Raw genomic sequence first — 10,659 nt, 5'->3', positions numbered from 1 at the left:
ACCATAATCCTTTATCACCACATCTTCCACCCATTGAAGGCAGCATCTGATATTCAAGCTGATGAATTCTTGACTCACTCAGTCATGTAAACGGTGCACAGAGGACAATAATTCACTGCTGGATGATTCTTCTGCTCTATGCCCTGAGAGGACAGACAGTGTTAAATATAACCCCTATAAAGCAGAAATGACACAGACACAATAACAGCAGGAGTTTTGGTGTTGCTATGTGACAGCAACCGCCACATGTTGCTTCTAAGATGTCTGGCACCTGTCACTGTTCAGCTGAAGGCTACAATTTGTCAAAAAAAAAAAAAGACAGCCTCGTTTCCCCTTGTGTTATATCACAGATCATATTTCAATATAGACACTGACTGCTTAGATTATGAAAGTTGAATGAGGTGAATTTAGATCCATGATGGAAAAAATTTATGAGAATCTTTGTTCCCACCAACGGAAAAATCCAACCTCTATTCTTCCAGCCATCTTCTGAGTTCATCGGGCCTTTTTAAATAAAATGTATGGCTCCATTACTTGTATGGTAAAGCAATTAGACAAGTGACAGATAAAAGATCGCTCCTTTTTATTTGATGTCAGGTTTTGTAACTAATCTTCCAATGAGTCACACTTTTGCTTTCTTTGATGCTTCGGCATAACATGTACATACATGCCAGGTTAAAGAGAAACATACAACACTTTGTCATGTTCATGCTCATATTTGTGATGTATGGATGATATAATATATGTTTTATGTAATACACCATAATATGTAATACACCAAGGCAAATTAGTATATTATTGTTTAGTGGAAGGGAAGAAAGTTTCAAATTTTTTGCCAAAAGTCAGTGGTGTGTACTTGAAGTCAGCCCATTATTTAGGCTTATGCTCATAAAAAAAATTGATGGCAGCCAACTTCTTAAACGGAGCCAAGTTCAGAGAAATCTTCAATGCAAAAGACTTGATATTAGAGAAGAGCTTCACCTTCCACCAGGACCACCTCCCTGAAAATACAGTCAGTGCTAAAGCAATGATAAAGCTCAATAGTTTAGATCAATGCATATACGTGTTTTAGGATAGCCTAGTCAAAGCCCATATCCAATTGTATCTAAGCTTGATGCATGTTGCAAAGAGGAGCGGGCAGAAATGTTAGTATCAAGATGTGCAGAGTTGACAGAGAGACACCCCCAGGGATCGACTTGCATCTATTTGCAGGGAGAGGTGGTTTTACGGCTCAGGATGTATGATATGAAGGCATAGCACTTTTCTAGAAAATGAGAAAACCAGGTTTCCTTTTCTTTCCACATTACAATTATGCATATCTTTGGGTTGGTTTGCCTCTTGAAATGACAATAAAAGAGATTAAAGTGTGTAATGTGATTACATCTGAAAAGGTTGCTTTATACTTTTTTCTTCTTTAATTTGTCTTTTAAATTGTATATGCTTATTGGGTCCAGTCTAGTGACCCATGATACATGATGAAAGGAAGAATTGAATTCAGTCTGTTAATGCAAATACAAACAAAAAGTGTTTTTTCAATTTATTATTAGATACAAAACTAATATATTTCACCTCAAATATGAATATATAACTCAAAATAAATATTTAATGTAAAGCTGAGTTGGATTACGGCTGTATCTAGACAATTACTTGTGTGGTTAAAAAATGTTCTACAATCATGTAACATTTTCAGATTACAGATTACTGTGGACAGTATCTCCCAGTCATTTTGCATTAAGTAATTTACTGCTGCAGGTTTTTATTACAGCACAATTTAAATGTGGATTTAAATGCCAACAGGAGATTTTTGTTAGAAACATGTGTACTGTTGATATTTTTTACAAATGTGACATTCATGTGTGTCCTAAAACAAAGGTAAAGATGTGTTCGCAGCCGCATGGTTTCACACATAAAGCTTCTATAAGCTTTGTTTGTGTCAGAGGATCTCAAGTATTCGCAAGCAACCTTAAGTCATCACATACCCTAAGCTGCTTTAAATCCTGCCTCCATGAAAAGAGTTCTCATGAATTTCCAAATAATAGGAGCTAAAGATACAGGTTCAGGCAAAACACCAGCACTGACTGCAACACAACAAGCCACAGTTCATTTAGATTGGATGTAAATCAGGGTTCTGATGTTCTTTGGAAAGCTGCAAAACCATGAAGAAGTATTTAATAATCAGATGGTTTGGTTGAACACCAACAGATTCACACTTCGCACGAACGGCCTGATGGTGTTGCAACACGTTTAACTCCTATAGGTCTTGAAACATTACCAAACTGATTTTTTTTCTTAAAAACAAAGGTGTGTTTCTGGGTGTGTGAACGAGTTGTTATTGTTTTCACCGCAAGGATGAATTATTTCTCAGCTCCCACAGCCAGGCCAATCCAATTTTATTTTTTTCTGGCCTGAGGGCTAATTAGCTAGAAACTCTTTCAAAGAAGAGACAAACATTTAACTGCTTCCAAGTAATAACAGGCAGTTTAAACTAATAGATTCGACCTGGGAGTGGTGTCAGAAAATCAGATAATTACATTTGACTGTTAGTGAAGGCAGTTATTCCTCCAACTGCAGAGACATGCCAGAGTCAAAGCACCCTAACCTAATTGTTTTTTTAGTTATGATAGCTTGCAGTCACATGTTTTGTGGGAATACCTGACAGAGTTTCTGTCAACAGGAGTTTCATAATAAAATCAGAAAGTAAGACTTAACAGGATCAGTTTTTAATGCAACTTGTTCATTCTAGGCTGCTGTTTTTCTCCCTTATATCTGTTTAGCTGCATGAACGTGGGTGACAGATTTTATTTTTCCCCATCCAACACATTCCACCACTGCTCTATTGAGTTGTGATGTCAACACTTTTATAATTTATCCCAACCCGTGTTACAGAACAAGCATAATAGCTTTCAGTTTCTGGCTGACTTGAGTCACACAATCCAGCTAACTCGGACAACTAAAAATCCTACCAAATGGAACTTTGATGTTCAGGGTTCTGTGATTGGAAAAGGAGCACAGACAACAAGCTGCAAGCCTGGGCCATATCTGGGAGTGACATTTCACTAGAATATAAAGGAGGACAAAAGGATGTTCGCTGCTGGCACGAATCCTCTCTGGTCAGGGTGTGTACAGTGAAGCTATCTGACAAATAATAGAGCCAAGAGACATAACTACCACACCACAATAAATACTTTCATGTGACTTTGAGTACACACACCTGTATCCTCATGTTTTAATAGAGCGAATCCAGAGATGAGATGGTTTCATTCAGGGAATACAGAATAAAATGTTAAGCATCTCAAGGCGTGAATAGCAGCTTTTTTGGAAAACTTTTATCAATGAGTTCTTGTTTAATTGTCTGGTTTCCTCATTGTCTTTATGTTTAAAGACTGTGAACTGAATGCCTTCATATTTATTACTTATTTAAATACTGAAACCTTTAGTTTGGCACCAATGAAGCAACTGATGAGTCAGTCAACTCTCCTTTAATTCGCCCTGATTGGTGATGGGTTGGTCAAATAGTAAAAAGAAAACTGATTTTTTTTTTTCTACTACTTAAAATTTTTTATAAAACTAGCACCCACTGTTACTGACTATGAACACAAGTCAGCATGTACTTGAAGCCCCTCTTTTAAGTTGGATATAAAATCAGATACAGTTTTAAGCATAAGTAATCTATTATAATTTATTTATTGCTAGATTTAAAACTTTCTTCTTTATTCAATAACCTGCAGTAAAAATAAATTCTTGTAATTTGCGTGCTAGTCTTTAAAAAAATCATAATTGGTCAGACCTCACACTGAAAATTGTTAGAAAATCCAATTTGTATTTATTAGGTGTATTTAATGAAAGGAGACAATAAATGCAGTTTAGACATATTGTAGTTTTCTAAAAAAAATATATATATTTTTTAGCATCACTAGTGCCAAGATTAGAGGCAGAAAAACATAACTACAGTCATTTGAAATGAATACTTTATTTTGTTTGTTGATCACTGTTTTTAGAAGCTTTTATTTGGTAATCCATTATATTAAAATTGGCATATTTATCCCATATTTCTAAAATAGGAGAGAGAACAGTACGTGCCATTCAAGACAGGTAGTTGGACATTGATTTTCATGAACCAGAAAACGGCTACAAAAAAACTGCTGCTCTCCTAAACTTGCCCATATTTACAGTTCAATCAATATTTCTCAAGCAGTTTGAAGGAAATATATGCCACAGACAGTTTATGAATTGAATCTGTTGCAACCTCAAAATTGGTAAATAGCTTCAAGGAAAGACTCACCCAGTTGGTTGTATTTTAAGTTGGGCGCTGAGGGGCACCGAGTCAGATTTAACACCACTGTCAAGACTCTCACATGCCACCTTCCCACCGGCACAAGTGCAACATTATATATGACCCTGCTACGTGCATGTGATGGTGTGTTCAGTCCGTGAGCCTGAGGTGCCTGGAAAAAAGGCTTTTCCTCTGCTATAACAAGACTTTGAAAGACAGAGGCCATTGAGTGTACATGCTGGATCAGCACACATAGGTCTTGAGAATGGGGGCAAGAGTTTTTAAATCTGAAGAAGTTCCAAAGAGAGGACAAGATATTTGTTAAATTATCAAATGTCTACAATTAGAAAGATGCTAATGTGTTTTACTAACTTTGCTTACAAAGGCTGCAAGACTCACAATAAAACCTCTTGTAGTATTTTTTTTTTTTCACTTTATAAGACAAGTGCATTTCTGGACTTTTAAATATGGCAGCCAGCCATTGCTCTCAGTTGTATCAATACCCATGAATAATCAACCGCAGGTGCACAGCAGCAACTCCAAACATGGCAGGCGGAGTGAACTGAGAGGAAAATGGGAACAGAGGAGAAAATCCCAACAGATTACATTTCCTTTCATTTGTTTTTCCCCAGAGATGTTAAAGTTACTCACTTTTTCTAGGTTGTGCTGCTTCTGTAAAGAAACAAAACCATCCCGTGACACCTCAAAAACACATCTTTATATAATTTTTTAGTCTTCTTTAAACTACCGGTGGCTCCCCTGATCACTACGGATGGATTTAACTAATAAAATATTGTTTGTAAATTTAAATATTTTCCATTTTTTTCTCAGCTCTGACCAGCTTCCCTGTCCTTGTTGAGGGACACCACAGCCCCCCAGCATGATACTGTCACCACCACGTTAAACAATGGGGGTGGTTTATTCAGGGTTATGTGGATTGTTACCTTGTTGTCTCAGTAGCATTTTGGGAACTCAATAGCAAGAAAATCCGGGAAGAAGTGATAGACAAGATACAAAAACTGAGACTATCACAACTAATACAATCAACCACTCATCAGAAGTAGTATTTATACTACTCAATGCACTATTTGTAGTTAATAATACAGCATTGTTAAATTGTTTGAAGTGGAAAAGAGGATTAGGTGTGTTTGTAATGAAGAAATGTGTGCTTAGATCTCCTTCCTAATCTACAGAATAAGCTCAAATTCTCTCAAGGTTCCCTGTGGATTATGATTAATATGGGACTAACAAAGTAAGAGGGGGAACTCATGTTTATGGTAATAAAGAAAAGATCACATACTGCAGCCGTGGTTTGTTTTTTATGGTACAGCTATAAGAACAGGTTTACTTTTCTAATAGATCCACTGAGAACTGTAAATATGTGTGAATATGATGATAGCATCAAAATGAACTCTGAATCCATGTAATGAACAAGCCCTTTATGTATAAACACAGCAGCTACAGGAGCAAAGCAGCACAAGACAACAAAACAAAACACAAGGTCTCATCTGGAACTCTCTGTCCCAGAGAACTGAGCTCCGATTCTTTCCGTCCCGCCATATTTCAGCAGCAGGAAGACATACACTTCAAGAGGCCCCATGTTGAACGCTGCGGCTGCATGCCAGGGCGCCATGCAGGCCTGGATGGATGCCGGTGCCTCGGTGCTAGGTGACGGCTTAGAGAAAATCCCTCTCCTGAATAGACGGCCTGGCTTATAAGAAGGGCAGCAAGGAAAAAGAAAGGCTGAATTGCACGTTTCTCTTCATCAGGGGACATAATATTTGTTGTCCAAAAATCTTCAGAACGATTATTCACCTAAATTTATGTACACTTCTGTCCTTCTATTTAGAGAAACCTAAATGTTGTTGTGAAAGAAGAAACTCTGCTGATAAAGACAGGAACCAAGATCAAAGTCCCTAAAAACTGGCTTCGCTGAAATCTTATTGCATTGATCCAGAACACACACACATACACCCCCACACACTATATTCAGCTGTATGTGAATTATTCATGCAGGAAGCAAAGGCCTGCAGACAGTTCTGGTTTGCTTTGTGTCCTGTAAGCTGCAGGCGGTGATCCAGCAGCACAATAGATTTTACAAACCTAAAAGCAGCAGTCGAAAAGTCGAAACCCTAACAGGTTTCTGTGATGTATAAAATATGACCATGGCAATATTATTAAATTTAACCTTTTTCTACATTGTAACGAGACAAATGTCACATACAATATAACCGAAAAAAATCTGTTTGGAGGGGAGAAAAGCGCAATAACACACACCCATAAACTTTGTTTAAGAAGCTTTTCATTCTATTTGAGCATTCATTATTTTGGTAGGAGTCTATCACATTATGATTTGCTAACTGTTGTCACATGCAGAATACACCCGGCCTCGGTTATAAAGTACGGCAGCTCCTTCAGTTTTCCTGTTGGTTTCTTGGCAGCCTCCCTGAACAGTTTCTACCTTGTCTTTTCAAAAACTGTACAAAAATTTCCAGTTTTTGTAACGTCCATCTTGTCCCACATCTCCACTGTGCAAAAGAATATAAATCCTCATGTGAACTTGTCTGTATTGCTCTCCTGACTCACACTTCATGGTGACTCTTAGTACCGTCTCGATGGCGTTAGCTAAAGGATGGAGCTGAACTTCACTTACAGTTATTTATATTGAATTTAACTGGCAGACAGAGTTAGTTTAAGGGTTTGCACACTTATGTGTACACTGTTGAAAGGATTTATCATGGTCTCATTTTCATAACATTATGAAAATCTAACAGGGGTGTATAGACTTTGACAGTCACTTTATGTGTGAGTCTTTCAGTAAACCTGATAGGTGCATCCCACCCCTCTGTTCATCAGAAATGCATGCAAAAATGTACCACAAACTATACACCATGCAGGGTGTATTCTTAGAATTGACCTAAGCTACCACTATCTACATTCATTTGAGTCTTTATTACATGCAAAGTTGCCCTCTTTTTGTCCATATCTGTCTTCCAGTTCCGTAATCTACATAAAACAGTCCGAAACTCCCCTGTGCAAAAAATGAAACATGCAAACTCTAAACAAATCTGCGATTGAAGACAACTGTCCGCAAGAGCTTTTATCTGTTCCCCGTCTGTAGTGTGCTATCAGCTATCAGATATGTTCATCAGTTTCAGTCAATGTTTTGAAAGCCTTTTAAACACAATGCAGGCAATTACTTCCAAGCCTCACAGACCCAAGTGATAAAGTTCATGTCGATACCAGACTGTAGAATAAGGCAGTAGATGAAGATGAAAAGTCCCAGAAAAGTGACCTTATTTATCCTCCTTTTTGCAGTTGTTCATCAATGACAGAGTCAGTAAGCCAAGTGTCCAGACACTGTGGCACTAAGGAGGCATGCAAAGTAGCTTACCTGATGTTACATCTCATATAAGCAAAACATTACTGCACATACAAGCTGCTGTAAAATGATGCATCCTCGTCTTGCCCATCATCAAAATGCAAACTAACTTTCAAAGAGTTTGGAAAGGTAGTTTGCATAGCTAAAATAAATAGCACAAAAACAAGATAACATCCTCCAGTACAATACTTCCGCCTCAACTCTCCTCTTTGTGGAGAGCAGGGAATAAAAGAAACGCTGTTCTGAGATTAAAAAGCGGATGGATTAGTTAAGGATGTGGGCAAAGCTCTTAACAAAAGGTTAAAGAGCTTTCTTTTATCGGGAAATACATCCTGTACATCTGGAGCAACAATAATCCTTCGTATCTGAAAACAGATTTGGCGTATTTATTCATTTTAACAGCAGCTAATTTTAAGAAACAAAAAGCAAACACTATACAGTAACACATTTCTTCTACATAGTACATGTCCAGCCTCAAAACTGCAAGTAATAAAATCCTTTTGGTTGTGATAAATGCATTCTACAAAAAGACTGAAGTGAAATTCTCCAAGGGTTCTCTAATCTGTCCAAGCTGTATTGTAGGCTAGAAATAATATTAAAGGCAGCAATGGTGAAGGCACAGCACAGCTGACAGACTTTAAAATCAGATGCAAATAGACTGGCAGATAATACACACCACTTATCAGAGTGAAAGTGTCCATAAGCAGCTTTGTGGTTGTTCACATTAAACTGTTCCACTTTAATGTCACTCAAAGAACAGCTTAATTTGTAATTTAACACAGGAAGTAAAAGCATGTCTTTGTCCCCATGATATTTGCAGATCTAGCAGTTTTCTGGGTTTTTTGTTTTTTTATATCCATGGTCAGTATAATCCAGACAACTATTTTTCAATAAAAAAAGGCTTTTAAACTTCTTAATTCTCTCCTCGGGTTACATAACTGAGTTATGAATTAAGGTATGAATGTAGCTGGCCAGCGATCTTTTTGTGTGTGTCTGAACTTGTAATACTTTCATAAATCGACAGTGCTGCACCAGAGCACAGAGTTGGATGGGTTGGACACCCTTTGGGAGCGAGGATGCCTTACAAAGCAGTCTGTATGTGGCACAGGGAGAATCAAAGGGGTAGGGGGACTCATGGAGGGTGGAGTGAAGGAATGACTGAACACAAAGAGCGCAGAACAGAAAGGGCACAGCAAGACGAAGCTCAGGGACTGAATCCTGAAACGTGACTGTAGTAAAGAGGATTTAGTCTGGGAGAGAGAAACAAAACAACAGGCAGTGAGCACAGTGATGCAATTACTTAGCTTAGCGCAGGGAGTGGATTGATTACAATGATTATCAATCAATAAAAAGAACCAAATAATGTGTGCTGTTTCTCACTTTTCCACATGAAAAAGAATTCAAGAATACTTTGTAATAAAAATGTATTCAACTAAAACAAATCCTCTGGAAAAGATATTTTAATTCATAACGTTGAGGGAATTTAAATTTAGATGCTTAAATGTAAAACAGGGCAGCATCATTTCTGATAAATAAAAACGTGATTAGTTCAATTAGAAAGCTTTAATAATCTGTCAAGTCAAAAGATTCTATTTCTGACTGACGGGAGGCAGATTTAGGATTTCAGGCAGGATGTTTTCTATTTGGCTGCTTCCCAGCTACTGTGGGTCATCTTCTCAAGCCGAAATGCACAAAAAAGGATATGCTAGTGTTACAGGGGAGGAGTGGGGAGGATATTTGGTTTCCCAGCATAGTAGGAGAGCACACATATTCAGGGCGACTGAGTCAGTGGCTCACAGGGAAATCAGTGGTCGTCAGAGTCGACCTCACCAAGCAGACAGAGGCCTGTAAAAATGCCTCTCTGCTTGAGTCACGATGCTGAACAGAAGCCGGAGCTTCTTGGCATGTCTTCCTCCAGCAGTCTGCCTGCCGGTGGCGACTGTGGTGAGTCTTCAAGGAAACACATTTCATATGACTCCCCAACTGAGCCATGCAAAGGAATTTCCTCCGGCTTTAACATCCTTTATTTGGAGCAGCTCAAACGTAATTATGTCTGCCAGCTCTTCACTGCAATTACAGAGGAGCTTTGTCCAAATACATCCAACCAGACGTCAACTCAGAAAACACTTCTGTCATCTAGTGTCCTTTTCTTTTCCTTTTTGTTGTTTGTTTTTATTTTTATGCTTTCAAGAAGCTAAATTCTAGTTATTAGTTTTCAGACTAGTAGAAATCTTTAATATGATGTATTTTTAAAAACATTTTTTCAGCCAGTTCTTGTATCTGACCAGGACGCACATAAAAAAGGGTGGGAAGATAAAAGAATAAGGCTCATGGAGACAAATGCTACATCAGGCCCATATCTAAGCCATAAAGCATTAATGGAAGCGATAACAAGCCACAAAGTACAATAAGCAATATTTTGATCAATTAGCAACATAACCTAGCTTAATAAGTAATAAGCTCTGAGGTCACCAAGTTCACAGAGGAATCTCTGCTAACATGAGTCACCTGAAAGTCTTCACCACCAGACCATAGGAAGATCTCTACAAATGTCTATCATGTCAAACCACATAATCTACAGCAGATGAACAGCTCCTGAAAGTCAAGCTGGATTGTTATGGACCAGCAATTGTTTCAAAGTATCATTGTGTATCATTGTGTCATTCCTACTTTTAACTTGAAAGCAAAAAAGTGCTGGAGTGTGTGTTTTCTCTGTGTGTATGGACCAAAGAGTAGCACAGTGTTGTGCCCACCCATGCAGCTGTAACTCATTATCGGTCAGAAGACAGAATCAAGGCTCCTACACTTTTCCCTCACTTACAATAAAAATAAATTCAGCCATTTGGAAACATTTTTGGTCAGGAAAAACATTGGGTAGAAAATAAAGGACTGCCATCCGCCTTTCTTTTGAAGGTAATGTTGTTTTAAAACTTCAGTTGACAAGCTACAAGCTACAAGCAACATGCGTGTTAAGAAGGTGACTGCAGGCTGGCTCAAGCAAATT

Source organism: Xiphophorus hellerii, chromosome 20, assembly GCF_003331165.1.
Source record: "Xiphophorus hellerii strain 12219 chromosome 20, Xiphophorus_hellerii-4.1, whole genome shotgun sequence".
Classification (NCBI taxonomy): domain Eukaryota; kingdom Metazoa; phylum Chordata; class Actinopteri; order Cyprinodontiformes; family Poeciliidae; genus Xiphophorus; species Xiphophorus hellerii.
This window is presented reverse-complemented; position numbering follows the sequence as displayed.